We start from the raw sequence: 20,877 nt of genomic DNA, 5'->3' as shown, positions 1-20,877 counted from the left end.
GGCGGCGTGTTCGCAGGTTCCGGGGAGCAGGATGTGGACGTCTTTCAGGGCCGTTATTCTGCCGACCACCGTCCCTTCAGGAATCTGTTGCATTGTCAGGGCAGGCACTGGCGGGGCTGTAACGGACCACCCCGAGCCCGCCGTGCCTCCTGGTTGGGTGACACAGGGTCCCAGGTTCCCTTCAGCCTGTGGCTCTGCCATCTCATGGCCTCCAGAGTGCCCTGATCCCACCAGCAGCCAACATGAGGACAAGAACACAGGAAAGCCGCTGGACGCTCACTCCCTGGGCCTTGAGGTGGCCCACGTCCTTCCCATTGGCCTGAACCAGTTCCTGCCCCCCCAGATGCAGAGGGAGCTGAGCAGGAACAACCATCCACTGCCGGGAGGCCGTGCATTGGTGAGGGCTGGCTGGCTGTCTCTGCCCCGGCCGTCTGTTCCACTGGGCGGTGCATGCACTGCTCCTGAGCTCTGAGAGCGTGGGTCCAAGCCCATGGTGCTTCCCTGGGACGCCCTCCCTGGTCCCCGTGCGCTCTAGGGGGACGCTGGGAGGTCTGATCCCCCTGCAGCTGTGGGAACGTGCCGCCCAGCCCCTGGGCTCCCAGCAGAAGGTGCGGCTTCCCCTCCGGGCTCCCGTGGGCTGGGCTGGGGCTTGACCTGGGGTCGGCCCTTGCTCACCTTCTCTGCCTCCTAGTCCAGTGCCTCCTGGACTCCCTGGGCGCTCTGCCTTACAAATCACTTCGACACACATCTTTGTCTCCTTGTCTGCTGCTGAGAAGCCGCCTGAGACAGCATGTTTCTCGGGGCCATCCCTCTCTGCCCTGTCTGTGCAAACAGCGTCACAAATGCAGGCACGCCCCGGCTGCCCGGTGTAACCCGGCCCTCTCCCTCCCCATGCCCCCCGTGGATACGAGGTGGCTTTGCATGCAGGTGCTGTGGCTCACCCTGCTCTCCCGGGAAAGGTGCCCATCAGGAGTCAAGCCGAGCACACGAAAGAAGCAAGCCAGCAGAGCATCAGACAGTGCCTAGGGGCTGAGCCTGCAGACCCCGGCTGAGTTCTCTAAGCCAGGGACCCCATCTGGTGGATGGAACCGTGGGACCACGAGGATATAGCAACATGACGTGCATGAAGTTGACCCTGTAGGTGCCGAGGTCCATCCCGGGCTACGTCATTCTCCCTCCTCTTCTCCTTTCTGCCGTGTGTTTCAACGAGCGTTTGCTGGGTGTGACTAGGATGTGGACATCTTTAAGCGTTCAGATCTGGGCTCCCACTCCCCGAGTTCAGATCCTGCCTCTGCTCCTTACAGCCTTTGGTATTAATAGGCAGGCCCTGTCTGTGCCTTGGTTTCCCCGGGTGTTGTGAGGATCCAAGAGTCGATTCATGTCCAGTCTTAGCGCGGTGCCTGGCACAGGGAACGTGGGCGCTGGCCCCAGCCCCTCAGAGAGAGGGAGCTGGTGACCCCCACAAGTCCTGGCCCTGTGTGGCTTTTGTCTCTTTGTTGGGCCAACAGGCTCCAGGCCAGCGGGGTTGGGCCTCCGTGGCCAGGAAGGTGGGGCCTCCACTTGGGTCCTTGGCTCAGGCCCCGAGGAGTCCTTGGCAGGCCTCGCTTGGAGCGAGTGGCGGTGCTGAGTGCTCTGACGGAGGCACTCCGAGGATCCTGCCCCCGCTGCCAAGTGGCAGCTGCTTGGAGGGCATGGGGCCGTGTATGGCTGCACTGCCCCAGCCCTCTCGCCGGCTTTGCCGGAAAGGCGCTGTATGCCACGGCCTGCCTCCTGCTCCCAGCACCCCCTCTCTTCCTCGTATGTCTACAGCCGAGCTGGGATCCAGAGCCTGTTTTCTCACCAACTAGCGCTGTGTTTATCTGCACGTAACACTGGGGAGCGGAGCCTGCAGGTGGTACAGGTCAGGGCATGAGGTTTCGGAGCCCAGGCAGCTGAGAGGCTCTCCCCCCAGCAGCTTCTGAATGTGCAGGGAGACCTACCCACCCGGGCCTGGACCCTCCGCCTCCCTCTCCGCTCGTTGCTGCTCCTGCTTCCCGGGGTCTGGGTGTTTCAGCTGGTCCCTGGGCAACTGGGTGACTCTGTGTCTGGCTGCCTGATTCAGATTTCCAGGGAATACAAAAGAGAAGAGAATTTAACTTGGACAGTTCAATAAAACGGTAAACAGCATTGACTTAAGCCAGTTCATAATGGCACAAAGAGAAAAGCAGCTCTTCATACCTGACAGAATTGCTGTTAAGAGGGTCTCTTGGCCCTAAACTCTAATTTCTTTCCAAATAAGTTTGTGATCAAGATTTCAGGTGGAAAAGAAGGGATCAGCTGAGCTGCAGAAATGACTGTTCCGGGGCTCAGGGTGGGGTGTCCTGGGGGCGGTGTTGGGGAGCCCAGGGAGCTGGAGCCAGCACAGACCACCCCTCTGAGGGCTGCTGCCCTGTGGGCCACCTGCCCACCCTCTTGGTGGCCTCCTCCCGCCCAGCAGACCTGTGCTCATGTCTTTACCACGACTGCCTGTTCACACAGCTGTCTCCACCTCTGCACGGCCATTCACATGTGTGCATTTGTTCACAAATATTTATTGAGCACCTACTGTGTGCCAAACACTGTGCAGAGCAAAATGTATGATGCCAGGTGGTGACAGATGCCATGAAGCAAAATAGGGGAACACAGAGAGATGAGGGTTGCGACTTTAGGCGGGGTGGTCCCAGAGGGCCTTGCTGGGGAGGTGGCACTGGACAGAGAGTTCCAGGCCAAGGAACGAGCAAGTGCAAAGGCCCTGAGGCAGCTGGTGCTCAGCACTCCTGTCCTCTTTCTCTCTCCAGCACCTGGCACAGGGCACATAATAGGTACTTGATAGATGTTTGTTGAGTGACTACAAGTTTTAAAGTCAGCTGGTGCTGGGGGACGGGACAGCAGGGAAGGTGAAGAGGAAAGGAGATTCCCGTCAGCGTCGGGGGCCTGCGTCTTCCCCAGCTTCCCAGGCCGAGGGCTGATATTCCCAGTAGGTCCTTACTCCGTTCCAGAACCTTTCTTCCCTCTCCAGGGCCCTGCTCTAACATAGAAAATTCTAGCAACCACAGGCTGCCTGCTTTTCCCTGAGGTTTCACAGTGTGATCATATTGGGGTCAAGGACACTTCAAGGTCACCTGCGAATGATTGGTCCTTTCTCGCCCTTGGACCTGGATGACTCTGGGGAGGGGCTGTGAGCTCCCTGGATCAAACGCTTAGAGCAGAGCACTGATTGAGCAACTGCTGTCTGTCAGGTGCTGAGTCTGGAAACAGTTTTCTTCCTCAGTGTGAGTTTCCTGGTGCTGCTGTAACAAATCATCACGACCTCGGTGGCTTAGAGCAACACAGGTTTATTAGCTCACAGTCTGGAGGGCAGAGGTCTCATGGGGCTCACGGGCTGAAATCAAGGTGTCGGCTGGTCCCTTCTGGAGGCTCCGGGGGAGAAGCCATTTCCTGCCTTTTCCAGCTGCTGGAGGCGCCACAGTCCTTGGCTCGTGGCCCCGCATCACTGCAACCTCTTCTGTCCTCACGTCCCCTGCTCCCCACCCCTGCTCCCTCTTGTGACTGCACGGGACCCACCTGGGTAATCCAGGATCGTCTCCCGTCTCAAGGTTCATAACTTCATCACATCTGCAAAGTCCCTTCTGCCATATAAAGTGACACACTCACAGGTTCCAGGATGAGGTTGTGGCATCTTCGGGAGCCATGATCTGACCTGCCACACATTCTGGGCTGGGCGAGCCAGCCGTGTGCAGCCGCGGGGCGTGGAGGTCGTGGTCCCCTGGAGACGGGCAGGCTGGCGGGGACTGTGCTGGGATATAGGACGTCGCTGAGCACTGACTCCACACCAGGCACCGCTGTGGGCACTTTGTGGGGACTGGCCCCTCGGGCCTCTCAGCCATGCTGCGCAGGGAACCTGAGACAGCCCGGTTGAGCAGGTGTGCTCTGGGTCACCTGGGTCGGTCTCCTTCTCTGGCACATGGGGTGATAATAGAACCTTATCATGGGGCAGTTGCTGTGAAGATGACCTCAGGTACTAACTCCTGCATTTAGAATAGGGCTGGGGCCTTCCGGGGTCCCCACGCCACGCTGACCCGAAGTTTCCTGCAGGGGCTGGATTCTCCCCCATCCCAGGAGGCTCTCGGTGCAGCTTGGCATTTGCCCAGGAGGTGGCGCAGCAAAGCCCACAGAACATGGCAGAAGCCACAGCCCTTGGGCTGCCCCCAGTCCCCGTCCCCCTGCCCTGCTGCCCACCCCAGGTTCGGGGAAAGGGCTTCACCCCAGGGACCCAGACAAGGCTCTGACCCCCCCTTGGCCTCCCGCCACCGCACCCCAGGAAGCAGCCTGGGGGCCACCTCTGGGCATAAGGCAGCTGAGCTGGGTCCCCCCCAACCAATGGCCAGCCCTTCTGTCCCCAGATGTGCCAAGATGGGCTCTAACAAGGGGCAGAATGGCAGGGAAAGTGTGGCAGCCAGGAGGGCTCCAGGGAGGACGCAGCGCTTGAACTGGGCATCTGTGCTCTTGGAGGGCAGAGAGGAGGCCCCTCAGGGGAGGAGACCCCAAGAGCTAAGACCCCTATGACAGTAGACTTCTCTCCCCCTACCTCCCTCCTCCCTTCCCCTCCCGAGACTTCCGTCTTGGGTGTCCTGTGGGAGCTTCTCTACAGGGCACCAGAGACCACAGCCCTGTGGCGGTGCCCACCCACCGCGCCAACCAGCCTCTCTGGAATCCCCTCCAGCCTCCTGGGGCCCCTCCCCTGGATGGGGCCTGCTGACGCCGCCTCCGTTCCAGCACTCTCCGGCCTCCTCCACCCTGTCCAGCCTCTCCCACAGGGCAGAAGCCCACGCCCTTCCCTCCTGCCTGAGCCAAGCCATGCTTGGCCCTTGTCTCTGCGACCTTTGCCCTTGGCATTCCTGACATCTGGGAAGGCCACCGCGTGAGGGGTCCTTGTACCTGGGGCGCATCCAGCACGCTACAGAGCCTGGTACACGGGAGGTGCTCAGATAGATTGTTGAATGAGTATGTGAATGAACAAGGGTGCTCTTGGTGGGGGGTCACTTTATGTGGCCCCCTCTGGGATCTAAGGTCCTCTCTGCTCCCCAGAGCCTAGCAGCTCTCCCGTGTGCAGTCAACACCTTGGGGCCCGCGGGGTCGGCTTGCAGAGGTGCAGCCCAGGGTCTGCAGGGAAAGCAGGAAGTGGCCGCGGCAGCCCCGGCTCCCGCCACCCTCGGAGCCCGGCGGTCCTGCTGCAGCTCGCGGGCGGTGTGTGCCAGGGCGGGGTGGCGGCTGGGAGGCAGGAGGAGGGCGCCCGCCCGCCCGCGCGTTGTGCTGTGGCTTGCTCGCGGCTCTCCCTGCACGCTTGCTCGCTGTCTCTTACTGACTTCTCGGGACTTTGCTCCTGAAGCTGAACTACAGACCCGAGAGAGGCCTTCCCTGCCCCTCCCGGCCCTGCTGCTCTGCCCCCCACTCCTCCCCCGGCTGAAGGGAGCTGCTCCCAGCCAGCCAGGCCAGGCCAGGGGCCAGGGGCTGGGACAGTCCGTTCTCATGGACCAGAAGAGCCCCAAGTGGAAGGTGCTTCTGCCGGGTGAGTCCCCCACGCAGGGCCGGGGTGTGGGGGGCGGGGGGCATGGGTCCTGGGATGGTGCCCCGATTCCAGCACAGAAGACAGGGATGGGGGGGCAGGGTGCTGGCTGTGAGTCGCTGAGGGGCACATGTCCTGGCTACAGGGGCACCGCGGTGTGTAGTGTTCCCAGGGGTCGGCATGGTGGCCCCAGTCTGAGCCCAGGGGCCCAAGGGCAGACGTTGGGTTCTAAGGGGACATAGTAGAGCATTGAAGCTGCAGCCCCTGGGGCCCTCCCTGGGCATGTCTCTGATGCCCCTGCCGTGGCAGCTCCGTCTTCCTACTGCCCCCCGTTAGGGGACACGGCCTGGCCAAGGAGGAAACTGAGGCACAGGGGAGGGAGCATCCCTGCAGGGGCTGCCCAGCCACCCGGGACAGAGCAGGGTCTAGACCCCAGATGACCCGTCTCCCAAGCCACCTCTTGCTTCCACATGTGGGAAGAGAAGGGTGGGAGGGGCCGGGAGAGGAGCCGGTCAAGGAGCTGGGCAGCTCCGAGAGCTCAGGGGCAGGTGCAAGAGGCCAGGGACGCGTGTGGTGAGGCTCAGCCTCCGGGAGATCCTGGGGGGCACAGGTGTGCGCCGGCCGGTGAGGCCGAAGCCCCAGAGCCTCCCGTTCCCATATCAGGTGGGGTATGAGGGCTCCTCTGCTTCCTCCTTCCTCCCATCACGGCACAGGTCGACATGCAGGGCCCTGGGCTGCGAGGGGGGAGGCAGACTCTGGTCCTGACCCTTCGCTTCCTGGCTTGGATTGAATCTGAATAAGGAGGAACACTCTGACAAGGGGAACACACTCCCCTGCCCATCCACAGGCGGGCCAGCTGGGAGGTAGTGAGCTCCCCGTCCCTCGCAGTATTCAAGCAAGATCCACCAAGCCCATGGAGCGGCTCTAGAGGAGCAGAGGTCAGACAGGACAGTCTTCCTTCTGAGTCTCAGATCCAGGTCCCTCCTCCTTGTGCACCTCATCTGTGCGGCAAAAAGGGCCGTAGCATTTAGTGAGCACCTACTGTATGCCGAGGCTCTGCCACACTTGGCAGGCACCAGTTCCCTGAATCCTTATGACACGCTGTGAGGTGGGTGCTGTCCTTCCCCATGTTCCAGATGAGAAGACCGAGGCACAGAGGGGTCTGGTGACTTGCTGATGGCCACCTAGCCGGTCAGTTGCGTGCCAGAACTGGGATGCAAAGTGTGGCCCAGAGCTTTCTAGTGTCCTGACCTGCTGTGCAGGATAGGATGTGTCCTCAGTGACAGGAAGTTCACTCCTTTAAGGAAATGTTTCCTGGCCTTTGAGTAGTCCAGGAGCTTCTCTAGAATCCCTGCAGGGCTGTGCCTGGGAGGACAGTGTGCTGGGGCTTTCCAGGCCCCAGGTCCTCTGTCAGACCAGCGACAGCCCCCATCCTGCCTGGACAGGCGGGTGCCAGGCAGCGAGGCCCCTGTGGCGATGGGAGGTGGGCACCTTGTCCACGCAGGGGATGCTGGGCAGCGCTGTTGGGCCTCAGCTGGGCGCTGGGCGCCTAGGAGCAGGCCCGGCCCAGCCTGCCTCTTGGGGCTGGGAGGGCAGCAGGGGGCCCTCAGGGGCTCCCTGTCCCCACAGTGTGAGCCAGCCCCGACTTCCAGCCCCTTCCCCGCTCCCTCCACTGGCCAGGCTGGCTCCCCCTGCTTGCCTGCACGGCTGTGACAAACTCGCTCCAGGCACCCCGAGCCCCCCTCCCCCAAACTGCCCGACATTCAGTATCTGGACCTTCTGGGGTTCCCTAGATCAGACTGTCCTTCAACAGAGGAACGAAGCTGAGCACTGGCCTGGGTCGTGGGCACGGGGCCTTGGTGGGCGGTGTCTTCCTTCCTCCAGGCCCAGCTCAGCCCGCCTCTTCCAGGAGGCCTTCGGTGATTGCTCCGTCCTCAGACTCTCCCTTCTTCTCTCTCAATATCACTGTACATCTTTTCCTGGCTCCAGAATGGGAAGGGAGCTTACCTGGCTTCAACTAGGTCTAAACAGGGCCCGTGTGAGAGCATAGGAGGTCCTGTTATTTACTGTGTGGGCGTTCGGTGAAACCAGGACTGTCCCGGACAAAGCAGGACATACACTTGCCTGCTTATAACACCAGCGTTGCTATCTGGGTGTTGCCATCTCTGATCGTTTCTCTTTCTTGTCAAACAAAAAGGCAAAACCGGGAAGAGGGAGGAGGGAAAGGGCAAAGAAGGGCTCAAAGCACAGACTCAGCTTGAGCCCTTCCTTTCCCTTTGTGTTTTGCCCGCTCTCCCTCCTTCCCGCACTGAACTAGTATCAGGATGTGCCGACCGCTGCCTGCAGGAGGCTCTGCACACAGTAGGTGCTCAGTGAACACTCCCAGAGTGGCCGGCTGGGTGGACAGTGGAGGATGGGTGGGTGCTCAGCTGAGTGAGGAGAGAATGAATGGATGCTGGGTCCTCTCTTCCCTCACAGGCCTGGAGTCCCGGCCACTGGCAGCGGGCAGCCCGGGGTGGGTGTGACTGTGCTTTTGTCCTCATGGTCTCCCGTAGCCATGGCAGGGCCAGACTCTCTCGTCTCCTCCGTGAGCCGCAGGCCCTGGCTGCCCGCCAGGCCTCCTCCCTCCCTCCCAGCTCCGCCAGGGTGGACAGGTCAAGGGGGATCCCGGGTCAGTGGCTCCGTACCCCGTCCCTCCAGGAGTGTGTGTGTGCGCGTGTGTCTGTGCGTGCGTGGTTCTGTGTGCGTGTGGTTCTGCGTGCATGTGTGCGTGCCCAGCAGGCGAGGTAGCCCCTGTGGCTTTGGGCCGAGGGAATTAGTCTGCAGACAGTGGCTTTGGCGGCCGGCCAGGCCCGCCGTCCCTGGAGGGTGTGAAGGGTGCGGACGTGACACACGTCTGACCTGTTGGTTTGGTGAGGGCTGTGGAGGAGAAGGCCCCTGAGGCCGGCTTTCAGGACTCTGAACCACATCTCGGCCCCTTCGCCTTGGTGATGGTGGCACCATGCCCTTCTTTATGGGGGCCGAGAGACCATCCCAGGCGTCCCCAGATGCGGTGTGAAAAGTGGAACTCTGGACCCGGCTGGCCTGGGTTCCAATGTGGCATTGCCACTTGTGCTGTGTGCCCTGGACAAGCTGCCTAACCTCTCTGGGCCACTTGCTGACGCGAGCCTCACTGGCCGGGGCTGTGAGGATGGAGCAGGTCAGGGCGTGAGGGCCTCAGGACAGGCCAGCTCAGCCGTGTGAGCCCTCAGCACCCTGATTGTCACTGTGTCTGTCGCCACTGCTGTCCTTGTCTGGGAGCATGTGAGTCCCAGCATCTCTCCAGGTAGGGAGAAATGCAGGAGTCTCAGGAGCCCAGCTGGGCCGGGCAGGGCCCCATGTGACCCTCACCGGGCCTGGGGCAGGAGGCAGCCCACCAAGATGAGACACAGCCCCCGTATCCAGAACGGAGTAAATACGCAGAAATTGCTGGAGAACTCTGTCCTGGGGGCAGCTCCCAGCCACCTTCCCACCCCCAGCATCCCAGCCTATGCCCCAATCTCCCCTCACCCAGCAGGGTACAGGAAGGGAAGGGGTGTTTATTAAGCACCTAGTGCATGCCAGCTCTCAAGCCATCAGCCCTGTTTTATAAATAAGGAAACTGAGTCTCAGAGAGGGGGAAGATGCGCCCAGGCAGACTCGGGGCCTGGAACCAGCCCATCGATGCCGAAGCAGGAATTCCCACCAGGAGCCAGCCTCCACATTCTGGGTCGGCCTCCCTCCCCCCTCCTTAGGCCTGAGCAACTGCTCCTGAGCCCTGGGGGGTCCCCAGGCACTGCTTCCGCCCCTTTCCCACGACAGCGGCGGCCTGCCCTCCCCCCTTCTATCCCCCTGCCCCCCGGGAAGCAGAGCACGGTGAGATGGCTGACAGCACAGCCTTGGGAACCATACCACACAGGCCGGTCTGTGCATCCTTTCTGAACCTCAGTTTCCCCATCCGTAGAATGGGGATAACCGAGGATCTCCATCTTCCCTGGTGTTGGAAAAGCTGTGCTGTTATCAGTGCTGAAGCCTGCCCTTCAGCCACCACCCCGGCCCCCGTCCTTGAGGGCCACCCTGGCCCCCAGGAGCTGGTCGGGGGTGAGTTTGGTAGCTGGGTGGGCTGGTCTGGCCGCCAAGCCTCTCCCTAATGGCAGGTTTGGGCACAGACAGAGCCTGTGGCCTGGCGGTGTGGGGTGGTGGCTCCGCTCCCCCGCCTGCCTGCCCCCCCCCCCCCCCCGCCTGCCTCCCGTCCGCCGTGTGGTCCCGGCGCGGGACACGTGAACACAGCCTGGCTCTGTTCTCGGAGCCGTGGGAGGCGGGCTGTCACCGCGGGAGCCAGGAGCTGGAGGTGAGCCCAGAAGTGGGGGAGGGCAGTGGCTGTCTGCGCCTTCTCCCCTCAGTGCCAGGCCCTCCAAGCCACAGGTGCCCCCACAGCACGAGGTGTGAGTGGGGGTCCTGCTGGGCAGGGGTCGTGCTGTGAGGCGGTGCAGGAGAGCAAGGAGGGGGTCTTTTGTGGGGAGAGCTGCTCGCTCCGTTCTGGGGAAGGAGGTTGTGTCTAAGGTGACACAGGCCGGTCTGCACGCACCCCCCTCGGCCGCCATCACTGGGCTGTAGGTCCCACTGGGTTTCCATACTGCTCCTGCCGGTGTGCAGGTCGCACACTGCACAATCTCTGGGGCTGTTCAGTTAGAGCTGTGCCATGTGCAGCGGCCCAGGGCCTCCCTCCCCTCTTCTCCACCAACCACATTTTCATTTTCAGTTCTAGAATTCCGGTCACCTGTGAACATAAGCCTGGAATGTTGGTGGGGGGGACGTGTGTGAACGACTGTGGGTGACAGGGCACCCATGGGGGGCCGCATGTGGTGTGGGAGTTTGGGGGATTGCAGGAAGCTGCGTCCCTCCCTCCGAGATCGGAGGGATGTCTGTGCGTCTCTGAGCGTCCAGTGCATCCCTTCTCCCGGGGCACCCGTGTAGTGTCAGAACTGTGTGGGTCCTATGCCTCCCTGTCCCCCACCTTGTCCCCTCCTTTGCCCCCTGGCTCTCCTCGCCAACATATAAAGTCTTGCCTCGAGGGCTAACGTGTGGGCTGCTGGCCAGATAGAACATGGGGAGAGAGATGCCAATCAAAACCTGTCCCAGCTGTGTGACCTTGGGCAAATTACCTAGCCTCTCTGTGCCTTAGTTTCCTCCTCTGAAAAGGGCAGGTAACAGCCTATATTGTAGGTGTGGGCAAATTAAATGAGATAATGATGGAGAGCACTGCCGCAGGGACAGCGTGTAGAAAATGCCAGTTGCCTCCACTCCACGTGCCCTGGATAGAAGGTGCCAGCTTTGTTCTTCACTAACACTTGGAGGGCCTGGCAGGTGGGGGGCTGGGGCTCACCTCGTCCCCCAGGATGGCCGGCAGCAGACTTGGCACAAGGCGAGCCTGGGATTTGTAAACACCCGCAGGGGTGCAGGGGGGCCTCTGTCTCGCTCTCCGGGAACCAGGGGAGAGGCTGGGTCCCCGCCGCCCCGGCGCAGAGGAAGCTGCGGGCTCTGCAGCGGCTGCTCAGCCTTATCTCGGGCCTTCTGCAGACAGCTCTGTCCCCAGGAAAGGGGTTTATCAGCCTGGTCACCCAAGCGGGCTTGGGGACATGTGGTCAAGTGGCAGGGAGCTCGGAGGGAGAGGAGGCCGGGGGGGCGGCAGGGCTGGCCCCAACGAGGCCCCCGCTGCACGCGGCTCTGGGCAGATTAGGAAGGGCCAGGCCTCCAGACTCCCTTCTCAGACTCCGTGACGTTCCCTGGCCGGGGGACTTGGTGCCCTCCACATGGCTGCCCGCGTCCACTAGGGCCGTCGTGGGGCTGGCCTCCCAGGGAGCAGCCAGGGCGGCCCAGCCTGCATCTGGAGGGTGGGCGTGCGAGGGAGGATTGGCGCCTGGAAGCCTATCTCAGGGCCACGAGCCGGGGGAATGCTGCCCCGCCACCCTGACGCACCCCTGAGGGCCGGGGAGACCCCGACTGCCCCCTTGTAAAAACAGCTCAGGTGTGTTGAGCGCTTGCTGCATGGGGAGGCCCCACCCTCCGTGCTTTGCTGGCTTCGCTCTCTGACCCCTCCCCACGCCCCAACGAGGCAGACGCTGTTACTGACCCATGTCAGAGACCCGGAGACGGAGCCCGGTGAACCTTTGCGCCCCGTGGCCTCGTAGCCGCCCTGGGCCCCTGGGCGAGCTGGGCAGACAACTTAGGGCGGAAAATGGCCACCTGTCCCTTTTCGTCCCTTTGGTCCCCAGCCACCTGGCTACCTCAGTGCCGCTCTGCCATCTTCTCCCCCTGCCCGCCCCCTCCCCGTTTCTCCCTCTCCCCCCCTCAGGGAGAAGTTCTGCTAAACCGGAGGTGGGGGTGCACAATTGGACCCTCTCCAGCTGGTGCAGACGCCAGAGAGAGGACTTGAGAATGCAGGTATCCAGGTTCAGATCCCAGCTCTGGCACCTACTGGCTGGCAGACCTGGACGAGCCACCCAGCCCCGGGGCCGTGCAGGGAGCCACGCACCCCATCCACCTCCAGGCTCGCCCCCCAGGCCTTGGCCCTGCTGCTGGCTGCTCCCAGAGCCGCGGGCCCTCCCCCACTTCCCTAGGACCGTGGGCTTCCCTGTCCATCCTCCTCGAATGTCCACTCCTCGGTGTCACACCCCGGCCTTCCTTCAGGCTGTCTTGGCCTGCGTCACCATCTGGCAGTGTCTGAGTGCCTTTCACTGATATTCTCACTCATCGTCTGCTGTGCCCGCTGGCCGGGCAGCTCCAGGAGAGCGAGAATTTCCCTCTGTTCTTGTTCCTCTCAGTTCCCCCAGCACATAGTAGGCCCTCGGTAAATCTTTGTTGAATGAATGGTGGCTGGATTGGCCGAATAAGAAAACTAAGGGAGGGCCAGCCCTGTGGCTTAGCAGTTAAGTGCGCGTGCTCCGCTACTGGCGGCCCGGGTTCGGATCCCGGGCGCGCACCGACGCACCGCTTCTCTGGCCATGCTGAGGCCGCGTCCCACGTGCAGCAACTAGAAGGATGTGCAGCTATGACGTACAACTATCTACTGGGGCTTTGGGGGGAAAAAAAAAAGGAGGAGGATTGGCAATAGATGTTAGCTCAGAGCCGGTCTTCCTCAGCAAAAAGAGGAGGATTAGCATGGATGTTAGCTCGGGGCTGATCTTCCTCACAAAAAAAGAAAAAGAAAAAAGAAAACTAAGGGCCTCTTCCTCTGATGCGTTGATTGTTACTCACTTTCCCGCTGAAGAGACCTGATAAGTGCTCCCTGCACACAGTAGGTGCTACTAAGTATCGACTTCCTCCCCACCCCCGTGGGGAGCTACTGGTCAGTCTCCCGGGCCTTCTGGTTCTCATGGATCGGCTGAGGTCTGGCCAAAATAGAACCAGCAGCCCCATCCCTGGGGGGCATTTCCTGCTGCCCCGTCCCTGCAGGTACCAGCTCAGCCTACCGGGCCGGACTCTGCTCCCTGGGGGGCTGGCAGCCCACTGGCTGGGCCGTGAGGGGGCCTGGGGCCCCTCCACCTAGGCGTGGGCTCCCTCTGCTGCCCGGCCAGAGCCCCATGGCCATGGCCCAGGAGGCACAGGAAACGAGTCACTGTGGTCATCCTCTGGCTCCTGCTCCATGGAGATAAGACCTTTGCAGGGTCCAGGGCCTGGCCATAGAGAGGGGAGCCAGCTTGGCTTGTTGGCCTTCCTGCCCAGCCCATGCTTACTGGATGCCCAACCCTGCCAAGCGTGGTGAGCAAAAGGGCTTATTTTCCAAATCCAAAGATAGGGCATCAGGCGTTTGGCCTTGAAAAGTCAAAGCATTGTCATTTCCAGAATATTCTGATGGATTATAAGGACCACAGGACTGGCCGGGAAATTCTAACATAGTCACTATAATCCTGAACAACAACAGGAGGTCAGAGGTAGCCGTCTTGTCCTCAGGGCTCTTAATAAGAGTCCAGCTGGTTAAGAGCACAAAGCTGAGGCAGTCTGAGAGGGCTTCCTGGAGGAGGAAAGATGGAGCTGTGACTTAAAGGATTCCAAGATGCCAAGGAGGGTGGTTGAAATCTTGGAGACAAAGGGGTGAGGGGTGAGGAGGGGGTGGTGCCCCAGGGCCTCATGTGAATTGTGGGGACACTGAACCCTCCTGCGTCTCCTCCCTATGCCCCTGGATCAACTCCATGGTTCTGAAGCCCAGGGAGCCACTGGTCAAGGTCGCAAGCAAGATGCCGGGGCGAGGTGAGGGTTCCCCCTCCGCTGCCGAGCTGCCTGCACCTCCTGGCCCCTCCACTCTGGGGCCACCCCCATCCCCACGGCCCCCCGTAATGATCGGGTTCAGTGTCGTATCTTGGACATTTGGTCTGTGCTCTGCATTAGACGGTAGCAGGATTTGAAATCCTGACATAACACGGTTAACAAATTGACTCTGTTTGGTGAAGCCCTGGATCTAATTAGAGCCAATTACTATCCACGGGGGGACTGCGTCGTCAGCCCTGACCTGTCTTCCAGCTAGGGAACCAGCCCCCCGCTGCTCGTCCAGCGGGCAGTGTCGTCCTGCCCGGGCGGGAGACTCCTCCTCCCTGTTCTTGGCACGTGATCTGGGGACGTGTGAAGCTCCGGGTGGGTGTGGGAACCCACTGGTTGCCTGGTAAAGTCTGCAATGCACATGAACTAAATTTTTTGTATTGAGATAAAATTCACATAACATAAAACCATTTTAAAGTAAACCAGTAGCATTTGGTACATTCACAGTGTTGTGCACCATCACCACCATCCAGTTCAAAACATTTTCATCACCCCAAATGGAAACCCCCAGACCCATTAACTGTCATCCTCACCCCCCTCCCCAGCCCCTGGCAACCTGCTCTCTGTCTCTAAGGATTTGTCTCTTCTGGACATTTCATATGAATGGAATCATACAATATGTGGTCTTCTGTGGCTGGCTTCTTTCACTTGGGATAAGGTTGTCAAGGTTCATCCATGTTGTAGCCTGTGTCAGTGCTTCATTCCTTTTTGTGACTGAATAATATTCCATTGCCTGGATAGACCATGTTTTAAGTATTCATTCTCCTGCTAATGGACATCTGAGCCATCTCCACCTTTGGGCTACTGTGACTAATGCTACTGTGAACATTTGTATACAAGTTCGACTTCGAACACGTTTTCAGTTCTTTTGGGTATATACCTAGGAGTGGAATCTGCTGGGTCAAACTGTGCATTTAATTTTATTTAATAAATGTGTATAGACTCTTACTAGGTGCCAATATTCATGGCATCCTGAAAGGTAGAGGCAGTTAGCCCCATTTTATGTGAGGCCATATGAGATGGGAATTGAGGCTGGCAGTTAGACAGGCGGGGTCTGAACCGGACAGCCAGACCGTGGCAGCCCTCACTGATGCGGAGCTGAGGCCGCAGTTCTGTCTGGCACTGGGGACGGTGACCTCTCAGGGCTCTCAGAGCCCAGAACACTGGCCAGACCCAGGAGGCCTCGCTTGGGCTAACCCCACCCCTTGAGAGGCTGTTAGGTAAACTGGAGGCCGGCGTGTCTGTTCGTGGGGAAAAATGTGTCATCGCAGAACAAGCTGGAGGTGGGTCCCTCTCAGAGTCGGGTCCCTCGGCCTGGCAGCAGCCTGGGAGTACCTTGCTGACCTGGGGGCTGCGTGCACGCCTCCCTGGAGTGCCCGAGAGAGTCCCGCCCGAGGCCCAGGAACAGGTGACAGCCACGTGGGCTCCCGCCAGCTCTGCTTCCCAGGTCTCCGGGCCTTCCGGAGAGCTCTGCTTTGTGCTGAGCCCTCTCCTGCAGGCGGGGCGGGCGGGCAGGTGGCTCGGCCACTGGCATCAGTCACGTGGTCCTGGGCCCGGCTGGGGGCCGCCCCTTGAAATGTGGTTATCTCCCGGCCACACACGGCCCGGGGCCGGGGGCACAGGAGACTCCGATCGCTTATCTCCCTTGCCTGTTGCTCTCTCCCCGGTCACTCTGAGTCCAGCCTTATCTTGGCCTTCTGGGCCCTTCCTTTACCCACAAGCCCTGGCCTCGAGTGGGATGGCCTCCAGCCCCTTGGTAGTCCCGGACCCTTGGGGCAGGGCTTCCTCCCCACAAGAGGCTGATCAGCCACGAGGCCCCGCTGTGAGCACTTGTGTCTGAGACGCACTGACCCCTGGATCTGCCGACAGTCAGACCTCGTGGGCCCTCGGCCGGCGCCCGCTGGGGAGCCTGCCACTGGCCTCTGGCTGAGTGGGGAGGACAGAGCGGGGCCTGGGGGTTGTCCCGTGCTTCCACATGAGAGCAGAGATGCTGGCAGCCCTCGTCCTTGCCGCGGACCCGGTGCGGAAGGCTCCCCCACCGTCCAGCCCAGGGCCGTCATGGGGCGCTTCACCTTCGCCTCATGGGCCTGGTGTGGGCGCAGAGCTCCCTGCACATGTGCATGCACACACATAGCTCCCTGCACAGGTGCACGCACGTGTGCACACACACACAGAACTCCCTGCACGGATGCACACACGTGTGCACGCACACACGCAGAGCTCCCTGCATGGGTGCACGCACATGTGCGCACACACACAGCTCCCTGCACAGGCATGCACAGTCCTCAGTACACAAGCACACACATACTCACAGACCTGTACACTCATTGACACACACACACAATCTGTCGCACACTCAGGCACATACACAGAGCTCTCAGCACGCACATTCACGTGCACACACGCACATACACACTCGTATGATGTCTCCTTCTCTCTCTGACACATACACTCCTCCTCCAGCCAGCCTGGGTGACTGGGAGTCTCCTCAGAAGCTGCCCACAGTGGACACTCATGCTTCCCTCTAATTGCCTCGTGGGTGTCTGTCTGCTTGGGGAGGGGAGCTGAGGCCAGGAGGAGCCAGTGGCCGCGTCCTATGGGTGGGGCTGGGGTAAGAGGTGTGTACCATTTAAGGGATTGCCCCAAGGGCAGGAAGTCATCCAGCCGGGAGTGGGAGGACCCCACGTGCCTCTTACCTGAGGAGCTTGGGGTCAGAGTGGACCGCTGGTCTGTAGGCCACAGGATTGATTATGTCCTTGACCCAGAGGCTGCTGTCATCCAGCCTTGTCCATTCCCTGTGGGGCTTGGCGGCCACCCCAGCTTTGGTTCAGCTCCTGGTTGGTTTTCCCCTCGGAATCCAGTGAACACCAACAGTCACCCCGCGTCGGGGAAGCCCTCCGTCTGCAAAGCGGATTCACAGAGCGTCCTTCCCTGGAACTCACGCCCGGCTGAGAAGCATCCGTGTCGCCCCCCTTCGCGGATGGAACAGACTCAGAGAGGGTTAGGGAGGTGCCGGTGGGGACCGCCCAGCCCCGGCTGCCTGGTCTGGGGCCCAGAGACCCCTGAGAGGACGAGGGACGTGCCTCGCTAGCTGAGACCCCCTGTGGCGGGGTGGTGGGTGGTCTTCGTCCTGCAAGGGCTGGGCTTAGCTCTGAGAACCTCTCCGTGGCCCCTTAGCAGCCAACAGGCTCAGGGTGCTGGCCTCCCTCCCAGCTCTGCTGTTTGCTTGCTGTGTGACCTCGGACCATTCTCTCAACCTCTCTGAACTTTCCTGTCCACACCTATAAAACGGAACCAACAATAGCGCCAACCCACAGCCTCACCAGGAGGATCACCTGAGCTCCTGCTCATTGCTCAGCGCCGGGCCTGCACAGAGTAGGCACTGAACGAGCGGTCTCGAACATTATCGTGAGAAAAAAACTTGCTTTACCCATCCCCCTGTCCCCTGGGTTTTGCTTTACCTTCTCATACAAGCTGGGACCTGTGCAGCCGGCGGCTCAGCCCACAGAAGGGCCAGGCATGTGGGTGGGATGTTCTGGGTGCCTGGCGGCTTTCATCTTTGGTGACCTTAATGAGCTCCGGCTAATTAAGCCCAGGCCCTCCCGAGGGGACACGCCGTAGGTGGAGGAATGGAGTGATTTGAAACCGGTCCCCCAGGGCTGGGGCCCAAGAGGGGACACAGAACAGGCCTGTCCGAGTCACAGGCCTTTTCTGCCTCCTGGGGGCTCTTTGGAGAGTGACCAGGGGAGGGTGGGACGTCCGTCTTGGGAGCAGGCCTGCCGTGCTCCTGGCCGCTTAGAGCCCCAACTAAGCCAGCTCAGCGTGCTGGGCACCTGCTCCCGCCCGGCCCAGCCCCCGTGCAGCCAGATGCCTACAGACCTGCTTCCTCGTGTAAAAGTCTTGCTGGCTCCCTGTCACCTGTCTGGGGCCCTGGGTTCCTCCGCCAGATGGAGGACAAGCCCATTCTCGCCACCGAGGAGGCCCTTTGTCCCACGCCGACCCCAGTGGGGCCAGGCAACCTCTGCAGGTGTTTTGGGGCGGGTCCCGCCGGCCAGTAGTTGCTTGTCTGGGCTGGGGGGCCGGGGGCAGAGAGGGGAGCACGTCTGCTGTGTCTCAGGGGTGGCCCCCGTGTCAGAGTCCCCCGCCCAGACGCCTGGGCAGACTCACAGCGGAGCAGAGTCGGGGCCTGGTGGGCGACCCCTACCCCGGCAGTCGTTTCCTTCTGGGGTCCCTGGGGACGAGGCAGAGAAGAAGCTGAGAGCAGTGCCTAGCAGAGCCCTGGGGCGAAGGAGAGCGTGTCTACGGCCCCCACGCCGGGCGAGTGGCCGCACCCCCGTCCAGGGTCGGGCCGGCTGCTGACAGATGGTAATGAGGCCCTCGGAGTCTGATGAAGTTCATTTTTCACCTGCGCATGTTGTCGCCTCCGCGCTCTCGCACGGCAGCCGGTGATCCATCCTGGAGCCCTTCAGAGGCCCCGGCGGTAATGGGGTCATAGATCACTCCCTCGTGGAGACAGAGCCGGACAGGAGAGTGGAGCCATTAAGAATGACCGCGGCTGACCCCCGGGCCAGGACGGCTCTGGCTCCAGCACAGCCCTGAATATGGGAGAGGGTGGGAGAGGGCCAGGGGACACTTCCAGGACTGGCTCACGCCCCGTGGCGGGGCGCCAAGGGAGGACCTGTGACAGTGCTCCTTTGGTCAAGGCCTCCCTGTGACAAGTCAGGGTCGACAGGCTGCCTGCTCAGAGACCCCAAACCCTGCTGAAACGCGGGTGACTGCAGGGGGGATTCTTCACCTGCGCCTTTGCCCCTGTTCAGCTCAGTGGTGCGGGAGATGCCCCCGGCCCCCCATATTCACAGCCCCCTGCCCGAAAGCCAGGAGGGGCAGCTGATTCTAAAGGGGGCAGAAGCCCCATCCTGCCTGGTTCAGACCCTGGCCCTGTCATCCTATTTGCCGTGCAAATGAGCAAGTCTCTTCCCCTCTCCTGCCTCCGCTTTCTCAAATGTAAAGTGGGCCAATAAGGAAAGGAGTTTTGTGATGATAAACAAGCATTGGGGGCCTGCCACTATGGGAGTGAGGCCTGTTGTTGTTATTGTCGTCAGCAACAGCAGCAGCATCGTTGGTTCACATCATGGACTCTGGTCCCAGCTGTGTGACCTTTGGGGAGATGCTTACCCTCTCTGGGCCTTAGTTTCTCAACCTGTAAAATGATGAGGATTCAACAGGCTTATTCATGAGAAGCCTTGGAGGGGGACCTCCAACTACTCAGCGCTCAGGAAAGATTAGCTCTGGCTATTGGGTGCTGGAAACAGCTCCCCCACCCCACGCTGCCCTCCTGGGATGCTCCTTCTGGAACCTTCCCCTGGGGTTTTTGCTAACAGAGTTCACGCTGGTGGGGTGTTGGGGGGAGAGAATGGGGCCATAGCGATATTCCTGGAATCCCTTTTGGGCACCTAGTGGACTTTGGGGGAGGCCGTGGCTCCCCCCACCGTCACTCCTGCCCAGCTGGGTTTCCAGAAATAGGCTGCCGAGAGCTGGAATGACTGGCCTCTCATCTTCCAGCTTCTTTCCAAGCCCGGCTGGCTGGGCACCCCTCGCCTCCTCCCCTGCTGCAGGAGCCCGAGGAGCTGGCCCAGCCGGGGGCGAGCTTGAGGAAGCCCCTTCTCCCGGCCCTCCCTGCGGCCCCCGCGGTGGGTGGGCGGTGCTCTCGGCCTCCACCAGGACCAGGTAGAGCCATGGTGGTCGTGCCAGGGTGAGCCGGGCCCATGACAGGCATTTGTGTCGAGCCAGAATCACGCTGGGTGGTGGTGGGGGGCTCCTTGTCAGTGGACGTGACAGCGCGAGTCTGGGCCAGGCCCGCGTACGTGACCAGACACTCCTCTTGGCAGCCCCGCAGTGACAGGGCGTCCATGTGGGGAAACTGAGGCACAGAGGTTCTGGGGCCCACTGGGGCCACACAGCGTCACACGCAGGGTCCTCTTGCGCTGGCTCCCTCGAGCTCTTGGCAGTTTGAGTGTAGGGCACTTGGAACCACCTGGAGACCACAGGGAGCGTTGCTGGGTTGTGCCTGCTCACGTCTGACAGCTGTGGTCTCTCGAGATGGCCCTTTGGGTCCAGGACACCACAGGTTCTCCACGCGGGCTGCTGGGTCCTGCTCTGCAGACACTGGGCCTGAGGAGGGTGCAAGTTCCCCCAGCACCTGAGGGTCCAGCCTCCAGGCGCCGCTGGGTCCCACACCTGCTGGTTTCGCAGACCCGGCCTCGTCTCTACCCCGCCCCTCCCCCGCCCCACTTGAGCCCCCACCTGCGCTGACCTCCTGTGGTCCCTCCTCTCCTGGTCCTGCCGAGGGGCCTTGGCACTTGCTGGTCCCTCAGGCCCAGAACGCCCTTTCCCTGGGACTTTGCATGACCGGCTCCTCCTGCCCCTCAGGCCCCAACTCTCGTCACCTCCTCCATGAGGCCCCTCTGGATCACCTGACCTGATTGTCCCCCACAGAATCTCTCACTCTCATCTCATCTGGATTTGCTGTCTTCCTCATACTCAGCGCTAATGACCCGAAGTGTCGTGTTCATTGATTTCCTTTTTTTCTTTCTCTATCTCCCTTTGCTAGAACGTAAGCATCACGTGAGCCTGTCCGTCTCTTTCGGTCACCAGCCTGTCCCCGGAACGTGGGGTGTGCCTGATGCACAGCAGGTGCTCAGTGCATACGTGTCAGCTGCACAGAAGGGTGACGGAGGGATGGACAGACGGATGGAAGGGAGAAGGAAGGCTCTTTGGATGGACGGGTGGGTGGGCGGGTGGAAGGAGAAAGCGATGACAGGAAGGCAGAGCACACCTGGGCTTCGTGCCCCCCCCGCCCCGTGCCAACCACGGGTGAGGGACGGGGGGGCGCGGCTGTGGCTCTGTCCTGGGGGTCGGGTTGTGCCAAGGTGGGTGAGAAGGTGAGTGAGAAGGAGCAC

General features: G+C 61.2%; 1 protein-coding gene across 3 annotated transcripts in view; it reads left to right on the top strand.

Annotated features, from left to right (window-relative positions):
* The window catches only part of GSE1 (Gse1 coiled-coil protein), a 425,963-nt gene that overhangs the window by 157,791 nt on the left and 247,295 nt on the right, over positions 1 to 20,877 (top strand). The window lies entirely within an intron of this gene.

The sequence above is a fragment of the Ceratotherium simum genome, chromosome 30 (genome assembly GCF_057802395.1).
Source record: "Ceratotherium simum simum isolate JZ-2026a chromosome 30, ASM5780239v1, whole genome shotgun sequence".
NCBI lineage: Eukaryota > Metazoa > Chordata > Mammalia > Perissodactyla > Rhinocerotidae > Ceratotherium > Ceratotherium simum.
This window is presented reverse-complemented; position numbering and strand designations above follow the sequence as displayed.